We start from the raw sequence: 12,170 nt of genomic DNA on the forward strand, positions 1-12,170 counted from the left end.
AGAAAGACCACGCCTCCTCCTGCAGGTAACTCTTCATTCAGGAAGCAGCTCTTGTCTTATCCCTGGGCTTAGTGGAATTCGAATACCTGACCATAGGACACCAAGGGCTTTGGGACCTGAGTGGCACATCATGTCCTGGTGACATCTGAGTTACCTGGGGCGTGCACAGCAGCCTCCAGCATCCCACGGAGAGCTGTGTACGGGGTCAGGCTCAAGCGGGTCCCAGGGCACCAGCGACCCAATGGGTGACTCAGACTCCCATGGCACCTGCTCCTTCTGTTTCTCCCTCCGCCGTATATATGAGCTCATGGGAAATGCTGTGAACTCTTACAGAGGAGGAAAGTGCATGGACTTCCAGCTTCTAGAACTGGGATACAATAAACTCCTCCTGCTTGTCTACTCCTCTGCAGTATTTTGTCATGGCAGCCCTAGCAAACTACTACAGGGACTGTGGGGATTAGGATGACACCAAGCATCAAATGCCACTCCCTGTTCCAACACTGAGACCATTCCACAGCCCCTGAATGACAAGACAGGCCTTCAAACTCAAGACTACCTGGCTAGGTAAGTACTTTAGTCACACCACTTCTGAAGTTTCTTGCTTACCTGCAGGGCAGGAATTTTTACCATTTTCAAATGAGGACACTGAAGCCCAGAGAAGTGATGCTATTTCCTGATGGATAAGAGGTGATATATTTCAGTCCTCAGACCAACTCTGAAGTAGCAAGCTTCTAGTCTTAAGAGTAAAACTTGGCTGGGCATGGTGGCTGAAGCCCGTAATCCCAGCACTTTGGGAGGCCAAGGTGGGTGGATCACCTGAGGTCAGGAGTTAGAGACCAGCCTGGCCAACATAGTGAAACCCCGTCTCTACTAAAAATACAAAAATTAGCCAGGCGTGGTGGCTTGTGCCTGTAATCCCAGCTATTCAGGAGGCTGAGGCAGGAGAATCACTTGAACCCGGGAGGTAGAAGTTGCAGTGAGCCAAGATTGTGCCATTTCACTCCAGCCTGGGGAACAAGAGTGAGACATCATCTCAAAAACAAAACAAAACAAAAAAGAGTCAACCTCGAGCCAGGCACGGTGGCTCATGCCTGTAATCTCAGCACTTTGGGAAGCCGATGAAGTCAGGAGTTCGAGACCAGCCTGGGCAACATGCAAATACCCTGTCTCTACCAAAAATTTAAAAATTAGCTGGGTATAGTGGCTCATGCCTGTAATCCCAGCTATTTGGGAGGCTGAGGCACAAGGATGGTGTGAACTCAAGAGGTGGAGCTTGCAGTTAGCCAAGATTGCACCATTGCACTCCAGTCTGGAGTGCCAAAAAAAAAAAATCCATCTCAAAAAAAAAAAAAAACACAAAAAGAATAAATATGGGGCCTCATGACTGTATATTACTGGGCTTCTGACCTAGACTGAAAGACCAGGGAAGACTTTCCTGAAGAGAAAGTGAGCTATCATGGGCCCACTGTACTCCAGCCTGGGCAACGTAATGAGGCTCTGTCTCAAGAAAAACATGCAGAATAAAACCACAAAAAGATACCACTACAGAACTATTAGAATGGCTAAGATTAAAAAGAATGACCACGCCAAGTTTTGGCAAGGATGTGGAGGCACTGGAATGCTCACGCTGCTGGTGGGAATGTAAGATGGTACAACCACTATGGAAAACAGTCTGGCAGCTTCTAAAAATTTCAGCATACACCCACCATGCCACTTGGCAATTCCATTCCATTCCCACATTATTTTTATTGAAAGGAAAATCAAGTGGAATGATCTTTAAAGCATTTTTGCCTGACAAATACATGAAATGTGGGTAGCAGCCCAACACTCCCTGGTCAGTCTTCACAGGGCATTTGTGGCCTCGTGGCCCCCAGGAAATATGTCTCTTTCCACAAGTGCTAAGTCCAGTCTCTCCATCAATTCTAAGATGTTAGTTCCACAGCACTGCCAGCGTTGGACTTTGTCTATTTCTTTCTTTCTTTGTCTTTTTTGAGAGGGGGTCTTGCTCTGTCATCCAGGCTGAAGTGCAGTGATGCAGTGTTCGTTGTAATAGCTCCCATTTCATTTCTAATTGATCTTATTTGGCTCTTCTTTCTTCTTTTCTTGGTTAATCTTGCCAATAGTTTATCAAATTTATTTATTATTCCCAAAAATCAGCTTTACATTTTATTTATATTTTGTATTATTTTGTTTCAATTTCATTTAGTTCTACTCTGGTCTTGGTTATTTTCTTTCTTCTGCTGGGTTTGGGTTTGGTGCATTCTTGTTTCTTGAGTTTCTAGAAATGTAACCTTAGATTGTCTATTTGTGCTCTTTCAGTCTTTTTGATGTAGGCATTTAATGCTATAAACTTTTAGCACGCGCTTTGCTGTATTCCAGATGTTTTGATAGGGTGCGTCACTATTGTTCAGTTCAAAGGGTTTTTAAACTTCCATCTTGATTTCATATTTGACCCAATGATCATTCAGGAGCAAGTTATTTAATTTCCATGTGTTTGCATGGTTTCGAAGGTTTCTTTTGGAGTTGATTTCCAGTTTTATTCTACCGTTGTCTGAGAGAGTACTTCATATAATTTCAATTTTCTTAAATTTATTGAGTCTTGTTTCTTGGCCTATCATATGGCCTATCTTGAAGAAATTTCCATGTGCTGATGAATAGAATGTATATTTTGTGGTTGTTGGGTAGAATAGTCTGTAAATATCTCAAGTCTATTTTCTCTAGGGCATAGTTTAAACCCATTGTTTCTTCCTTGACTTTCTGTCTTGATGACCAGTCTAGTGCTGTCAGTGGAGTACTGAAGTCCCTCACAATTATTGTGTTACTGTCTATCTCATTTCTTAGGTCTAGTAGTAATAGCTATATAAATTTGGGAGCTCCAGTGTTAGGTGCATATATATTTAGGATTGTGATATTTTCCTGTTGGATAAATCCTTTTATTATAATATTTTATTATTATATAATGTCCCTCTTTGTCTTTTTTAAGTGCTGTTGCTTTAAAGTTAGTTTTTTTGATATAAGAATAGTTACTCCTGCTCACTTTTGTGGCCATTTGCATGGGGTGTCTTTTTCTTACCCTTTTACCCTTTAAAGTGTTTATGTGACACTTTAGGGTTAGGGGAGTCTCTTGAGGGCAGCAGATACTTCCTTGGTGAATTATTATCAATTCTGCAATTCTATATCTTTTAAGTGGAGCATTTAGACCACTTACATTCAATGTTAGTATTGAGATGTGAGGTACTGTTCCATTCATCCTGCTATTTGTTGCCTGAATACCTTGGTTTTATATATTTATTTATTGTATTTTTGTTTTATAGGTCCTGTGAGATTCATGCGCAAAGAGGTTCTGTTTTGATGTGTTTCCAGATTTGTTTCAAGATTTGGGTTACTTTTAGCAGTTATTGTAGTGCTGGGTTGGTAGTGGCAAATTCTCTCAGCATTTGTTTGTCTGAAAAAGACTGTTATCTTTCCTTTATTTATGAACTTTAGTTTTGCTGGATAGAAAATTCTTGGCTGATAATTTTTTTTTTTTTTTCTGAGATGGAGTCTTGCTTTGTCACCCAGGCTGGAGTGCAGTGGTGTGATCTCGGCTCACTGCAACCTCCACCTCCTGGATTCACGCCATTCTCCTACCTCAGCCTCCCGAGTAGCTGGGACTACATGCGCCTGCTACCAGGCCCGGCTAATTTTTTTTGTATTTTTAGTAGAGACGGGGTTTCACCTTGTTAGCCAGGATGGTCTCGATCTCCTGACCTTGTGATCCACCCGCCTTGGCCTCCTAAAGTGCTGGGACTACAGGCGTGAGCCACTGCACCTGGCCTGATAATTTTTTTTTAAGGAGGCTGCAGATGGGTATGCATGCTCATTGGAGGTGTTCTTCCCTTATTGAAGATTACTAAAATCACATGTGTTGAAAAGCATTTGGGATTATTTACTTAATTGATGAGTACTCATTTATTTTTACATTTATTTGATACCACGTATAAACAATATATAAACATAGGTATGGACATATACATATGTGATATGCAATACACCATAGAACATATACATGTGCACATAAAGATAGAAGGAGACAGAAATACTTCAGATTTTTTCTTTTAAAACTTTTTGCATGAACCCATAAAACTCACTGTTAAAAAAAAACAGCTGGATTTAAATTGTGCTTTTGCAAAAAGCAAAAGTTAACATTTATTTGAGGAAGCCCTTGGTGAGTTTTAGAGAAAATAGGTAGTAAATTTACATCTCAAAGCACACACACACACACACACACACACAAAGAGAGAGAGAGAGAGAGAAGGAATTTGGGTGTGTTCAAGGAAGATTAAAAGTAGTTGCCAAGGTAACACAAAAATGATAGAAATTTATAACAGGATTTTATAAGGAGACCAGTTTTATTTACATACATAGCTTTTATTTTGGTCTCTGTTTTCCAACTGTACTCCAGGAAACACACTACACAGGCTCCCTTCTTAAGTGCTGGTGGGCCACTGCACATGCAGACTGCCCACTTTAAGGGAAGAATCAGGGGAGAAGAGATGCAGACCCCAGAATTATGCCAACATACAAAAGCCTAAGTCAAAGGTCAAACCACACACTTGAAATCTCATCGCCTGTTTGGCCCTGTTTTAAGTGTACTTTCTTTAATTTCTGCTCTAAAGCTTTTAAATAAACTTTCACTCTTGCTCTAAAATTTGCCTGTCTCTTCTTCTGCCTTATGACACTTAGTTGAATTCTTTCTTCTGAAGAAGCAAGAATTGAGGCTGCAGCAGACTTGTACAGATTTGCTGCCATTAATATACTTTAGTGCCATTCTACATGATAGAATATATATATATTCTTATATTTATACATATATATAAAATATATGTATTCATAGAGGCCTTGAATCTACATTCTTGCTGCACTTCATGTAAACAATCCAGGTATAAGACTAAAAGTTATTTTGGAAATACATTGGTCCCATGTGATTTCTATTTCATAAAAATGGGAGACGGGAGGGGGAAAATTATTTTTCAGAAGAAAACAACAGAACAACGGTTATTAAATTTTAGATCTGTTCATTTTTTTTTTTTTGAGTTTTGTTATTTACCTACAATTTGGACTGAATCCTAAATTTTTTCCTGGCTCAAATTTCAAAACTAATGGTTTCAGAATTTTCTTCCATTTTTCTTCCATTTTGGTATATTATAAATTAAAACTGTGCTTTTTAAATTTTTATCTTTTTTATTACAATTTTAAGTTCTGGGATACATGTGCAGAATGTGCAGGTTTGTTACATAGGTGTACATGTGCCATGGTGTTTTGCTGCACCCATTAACCCATCATCTACCTTAGGTATTTCTCCTAATGCTATCCCTCCCCTAGTCCCCCACCCCTCAACAGGCCCCAGTGTGTGATGTTCCCCTCCCTGTGTCCATGTGTTCTCATTGTTCAACTCCCACTTATGAGTGAGAACATGCAGTGTTTGGTTTTCTGTTCCTGTGTTAGTTTGCTGAGAATGGTGTTTCCAGCTTCATCCATGTCCCTACAAAGGATATGAACTCATCCTTTTTTATGCCTGCATTGAATTCCATGGTGTATATGTACCACATTTTCTTTATCCAGTCTATCATTAATAGGCATTTGTGTTGGTTCCAAGTCTTTGCTATTGTGAATAGTGCTGCAATAAACATATGTGTGCATGTGTCTTTATGGTAGAATGTTCTATAATCCTTTGGGTATATACCCAGTAATGGGATTACTGGGTCAAATGATATTTCTTGTTCTGGATCCTTGAGGAATCGCCACACTGTCTTTCACAATGGTTAAACTAATTTACATTCCCACCAACAGTGTAAAAGCGTTCCTATTTCTCCACATCCTCTCTAGCATCTGTTGTTTCCTGATCTTTTAATGATCACCATTCTAACTGGCATGAGTTGATATCTCATTGTGGTTTTGATTTGCATTTCTCTAATGACCAGTGATGATGAGCTTTTTTTCGTATGTTTGTTGGTCACATGAATGTCTTATTTTGAGAAGTGTCTCTTCATGTGCTTTGCCCACTTTTTGATGGGCTTGTTTGTTTTTTTTTCTTGTAAATTTGTTTAAGTTTCTTGTAGATTCTGGATGTTAATCTTTTGTCAGATGGATAGATTAAACCTTGCAAGCTGAAACTCAATGACTTATGTAAACTTCTGGAGAAATCATAGCAACTTATATATAAACAACCTTTGTGCCTGCTGATGTGTGGACTACACAAAAGATACACATGAACCCTGGATTCAGACTGCAATTCAAAAAAATGTGTCAGATTGCCATTGCAATTGGAAGACACTTCAGAAACTCTAGAAAACCTAGTCTATACGGTTAGAGCGATGTTTGCCAAACGAATTGCTCTAATTGAAGCAGCAGTTGTGTGACTTTAATAAGGTTCCAGAATTATACTGTCCCTTTTTTGCTGTGACCTCCCTTTGCCCTTTTCTGAATTGTCTTCATCCCCTTTTCCATGGGGCATGACTTCTTAAGAATGAGCCTTCCTATTGATGTAGGATCAGATGGAACATACGGTCACAAAGTCATGTCTTCTACAAAGCTTTCTCTGAAAGCTTTTGAGGAATTGAGGGGCCAGGTGTGCTGGCAGAGGCCTGTAATCCCAGAACTTTGAGAGTCCAAGGCAGGAGGATCACTTGAAACCAGGAGTTTAAGACCAGCCTGAGCAAGAAATGGAGACCATGTCTGTACAAAACATAAAATAAATCAAATTAGCCAGGTGCAGCGGTGCCTGCCTCTAGTCTCAGATACTTGGGAGGCTAAGGCGGGAGGACCGCTTCAGCCCAGGAGTTCAAGGCTGTAGTGAGTACACTCCAGTCTGGGTGACAGAGCAAGGTTGTGTCTCTAAAAGAAAAAAAAAAGGAAAGGAAAAGAACGGGGTAAACAGGAAAGCCAAAGATCTCGGGCATCTCCAGATGATTGCCTGAACAAATTGTTTTTTCTTGGCTTCAAAACCTTTCAAGATGCATATTTCTTTGTAAAAGAAGGACATACCAATTGTAACTTTAAGTGAGCAATCAAAATCTAGCTCCTAAAACTGAAGTATTTTAACTCTCATTCTGATAATATTTATTTTCTGAGGCAAAGAAGAAAGACAAGATTAGATCAATTGTTTCTCTGCCCACTCCATCTCTTCCAACTTGCCTTCTCCCCTTTAATCAAATGTATAAATACTAAGCCTCCTGAAACGTTTTCAGAGAAAACACAAGCCACAGAGGTTTTTTGCAACTCATGTATTCCCAGGGTGCACTGTCAAGCTCTGGCTCAATAAGACTCAATTGGTCAAGACCCTTGCCTCACTCAGTCATTCTGGATAACCACCATGAGTCCTGCAAAGCCCTTCAGTAATCTATTGCCTGCCTAGGTGATGTGTACCTAGGTGAGTCAGATCTTCATGAGTCAAACACTTGTCTTCCTTTTCTGTCTTTCCCAACCCTACCACTCAGTGCTGTGTGCTCTGATCTGACCCCAGCTCCCAGGTTGTTTGTATTGGTCTAAGAAAGCAAGACCAGGAGGGGCAGGTTGAGAAGGAAGTAAGAGGCCAACAGCCATGGAAAGTAGCAGGTGGGGCTGTCATTGCTCAAAGCCACACACTCTGGGTGCATTTTATGAATTTTTCTGGATTCATAATCTTTTCCCTCTGTGTCTATCTAGAAACTCACCCTCCTCCTACTTTCTTCTCATTACTCTTTCTGTTTCTAGTGCAATCATTTATGGCCAGAGAATGGCCATGCAAATAGTTGACAATAGAATAAAAAATGACATTTTGTGAGACTTGGAAGCTGGCCTTTCTTTTTTCCAAAAGAGATTGAGGTTTCTAAAAGCTAGCTTTTATGGAGGGCTGTGCAGTTGTGATTGTAGTTTTAGGGAACAGGTGCATAAGTGAAGGGTGAGACAGAAAACAAAATGCTGGCTGTTTGTCAAATCCTGAAAGTGAATGGGACAAAAATCATGTTTGAAGGAGGATGTCATTCAGGAGACCTTGTAAATCTTAGAGTGTCCTCTTACCAGATGAAGTGGAGGATGAGGTTGAATTATGGGGTTAGGTGACAGTGGGTACATACTTCTCTGCCTCAGTTTTTGTTTTTTTTTAATCTGTAAAAATGGGGATTGTGGCACTTGGGATCTTTTGGTGAGGAGTGTAGTTACCTGGAAAGCTCTTAGGATAGTGCCTGGTATATAGTGATTCCTGCATCAGTGTGAGCTATTATAATTATGGGAATAGACAAAGTTGCCACCCTGGACATCCAGAGTGGGGAGATGTTTTCCAGTCAGGGTCCAGGCAGGCCAGCTGGAGACGAAGCTGATTAGTGGGGAAGCTTAACTTCCAGGAGTGGAAGAATTTAGGAGGAGTAAACAGAATGCACAACATACTATAAACATTCCTTTACCCAACAGTAGGAATACTCAGAGTGGGTGTGGCTTCTGTGGCAATCATTATCTCTTGGGAATCTAAGAATGTGTCCTAGAGTCAAATGGCTTTGATGTAAGCCAAACCCAGAAATGGGCTTCAGGGCTGCCTTGCACATAGCATTCATTCATCTTGAAAAAGGAAAGCATTCATCTTGCTAAAGGAATCCCCTCTTCTGGCCCAGACCATTATTTTTGTTTTTTTACTATCCTAATTTTAAGGTGTAAGGAGAAAGCCTGAAGAATAAAATAATGAAGTACATGAATGAAATAACAGGGTAGAATTGAGACTGGTATGTGTAAGTTAAGAGAAACTGTGTATAAATTTTGTGTGAACAGAAAATTGATTTCTTGTTGCAAACAGACCTCTCTATATAAATAATACCTCCTGCCTTGAGTGGATAGCAGACCGCATCACAAGAACATTCCAGCAGAGTCACGAGAGAATGGGTAGTGTGGCTTCTTTAATTGGCAGGTTAGACTGAGTAAGTTACTGAAGAGAAAGGAGTTGAAGGAGAAGATGGGTGAGGGCAAGAAAAATGGGAAGGTGAAAGGAAAGGACTGAAAGGAATGTTTACCAAGGGCTCATCAGGTACCAGGCTCTGTGACTAATGTCTTACACATGTTAATTTACTCTTCCACTGTCATTTTCTGATGCAGTAAGAGTCAGCCTTACACTGCAGATGAGGAAAGAGGCTGAGGGAGGTCAAATGAGTGGCCCAGGGTCATCCAGCCACTTCATAGCAGAGCTAGTGTGTTTCACTGTGGTTTGTGCAGACAGAAAAGTGAGACGTGGAAGGAAGGTAAAACATTTTTGTTCTGGGTGATGTTTATGAAAGTGACCCATATGAGGCAGAATAATGGCCTCTTAAAAATGTCCACATCCGGGCCAGGTGCAGGGGCTCTCACCTGTAATCCCAGCACTTTGGAAGGCTGATACAGGTGGATCATGAGGTCAGGAGTTCGAGACCAGCCTGGCCAACATGGTGAAACCCCATTTCTACTAAAAATGCAAAAATTAGCTGGGTGTGGTGGCACATGCCTCTAATGCCAGCTACTTGGGAGGCTGAGACAGGAGAATCATTTGAACCTGGGAGGTGGAGATTGCAGTGAGCTGAGATTGTCCCACTGCACTCCAGCTGGGGCAACATGAGGGAAACTCTGTCTCAAAAAAAAAAAAATCCACATTCTAATTCTTGGAACACATGCATTTACTTTTCTTGGCAAAAACACTGTTCAAAGGTGATGACGTTGAGTATCTTGAGATGGAAAGCTTATTCTGGCTTATCTGTATGGCTCCCAGTGTCATCATAAGGGTCCTTGTAAGTGAAAGGGAAAGGCAGGAGGGTCCGGGTGAGAATGATGCAGCCTGAGAGACTCCACTGGCCATTGCTTCCTGTGAACATGTGTGATAAGACAAAATTACAACTAATTTAGTTATAGATGTAATTGGCTTTTATTTGTGATTTATGATTTGGGGCAGCTCTCCCTCTACAGATGCCTCAGCATCCCAAGTAGCTGGGACTATATTGCAGGATCTGGCCAGAAGCCTGCAATGCAATGGGGCTCTTTCTTTGTTCCCAGGCAGATCGGCAGGTTGAGAAATAAAAGACACACAAAAGATAGTGAAAGCTGTGTCCAGAGTGGTCACCGCCTTCTGGTCCTGCAATGCTGCCTATGCACTGGATATACCAGCATTTATTATTAAGTTTAGTGAGAGTAGGGGTAGGTTACTGAGGGATTTAGGGTTATTTATAGGCTCTCCACAAGGGTTGCATTCCATTCCCAGAGCTATGGACATCTGCTTTTCTGGGATAGGAATCTTGGTACTGTGAAACCTCCTTGACTGCATGTCCGTTCATAGGCTCTCTGCAGGGGTAAGCACATCATTTGCTGTTAGCTCATTCTGGCAGCCCAACCTGACATTTGTCTTTACACAATCCTGCATGCAGTTTCATATTTACGATAATCAGGAGCATTTCATCTTTTATTCCATAGCAATAGTTTCAGGGGTTCTTCCTACATCTCCCCCTTTTCTCTGATTTAAATGAACCATAGCAATCATAGCTTGGCACTGATCACGATTGGATTGAAGAATATTTTTTCCAATTTTACACATGAACAATAAACCAATAGCACAAATTACATACAGAACAAAATTAATGATAGTGGATCCTCCCAAAGATTTTACCTACTGAATGGGATTGAGATTAGATAACCCCTCAGAGATACTGTCTAAAACTTCAGCACTGGGTAAAGCAGTTAAGAGTGCTTGAGAAGCTTCAAAAATCTGTTCTTTTAGCTTCCTTATGTCTAAACTTAAATTATCTTCACTTCCTTGTAAATGGCATTTTACTGATTCCCAATTGTGACCAGACTCATTATATTGGAATGGAGTTATACAAAAATCAGAAGTATTCCAATCACGTTGCATTTGTAATCTATGTTCTAATCTCATAATTCTATCTCCCATCCATATAACAGAAGCACATCACGCGCTGTAGGCTCATTCTGGCAGCTCAACCTGGCATTGTCTTTACACAATCCTGCGTGCAATTTTGTATTTACCATAATCAGGAGCATTTCATTTATTCTATAGCAATAGTTTTGGTGGGTCTCCCTACAGGACTACAGGTGTGCGCCACCATGCCCGGGTAATTTTTGTATTTTTACTAGAGACAGGGATTCACCATATTGACCAGCCTGATCTTGAGCTCCTGACCTTGTGATCCACCTGCCTTGGCCTCCCAAAGTGCTGGGATTACAGATGTGAGCCACTGTGCCTCGCCCATAAATCACACATTTCTTTGAGGTTTTGTAATTCCAGCACAAGAGAAACCATTTGATGTTTGAAGAATGGCTGCACACAAATTAAAACATCTGTGGATTGCACCACACGATGGAGACTACCAGTATGACTATCAGGAGGAAAATATTGAGTTTGGTATATACACCTTAGGCAAGATGCAAACCAACTACAATAGGATAGATCAAAGAAGAAGCCAGAAGGGTGTAGTCATTTTAACCAGGCAGCACATTTAATGATTTTTACAACGGAGTCTCTGTAATACCAAATGTATTTATCCATGTGCAATAAGAAGTGTCAGAAACTGCACAGGCTCCCCCCGTTCAGCTGATAGAGAGCAATTCTATTATCTAGCATTGCATGTCTATGTTAAATTAAAACAGGGAGTGAGAATAGGCAAGTATAGAAGTGGAAGCCTAAAAAAATCTCCATACATTTGAGGAAAAAGTTGTGTTACAGATGCAGCTAATGTCAGCCTTTGGGTGGATTAAAGGATCTTTTGGTATGTAAAAATGTGTGGGCTGGGTGTGTTGGCTCACGCCTGTAATCCCAGCACTTTGGGAGGCTGAGGCATGCGGATCACCTGAGGTCGGGAGTTTGAGACCACCCTGACCAACATGGAGAAACCCTGTCTGTACTGAAAATACAAAATTAGCTGGGCTTGGTGGCACATGCCTGTAATCCCAGCTACTGGGGAGGCTGAAGCAGGAGAATCACTTGAACCCAGGAGGCAGAGGTTGCTGTGAGCCAAGATTGTGCCATTGCACTCCAGCATGGGCAACAAGAGTGAAACTCCATCTTATAAAAAAAAAAAGTGTGGTTGACATGATATATCTGACACTGTTAACTTACTCTCAGTAGCTACTTCTTGTAGAATCCTAAATACAGCATTATTCTGGGAAGCAAAGGAGACAGGCATAAG

The sequence above is a fragment of the Pan troglodytes genome, chromosome 20 (assembly GCF_028858775.2).
Source record: "Pan troglodytes isolate AG18354 chromosome 20, NHGRI_mPanTro3-v2.0_pri, whole genome shotgun sequence".
Lineage (NCBI taxonomy): Eukaryota > Metazoa > Chordata > Mammalia > Primates > Hominidae > Pan > Pan troglodytes.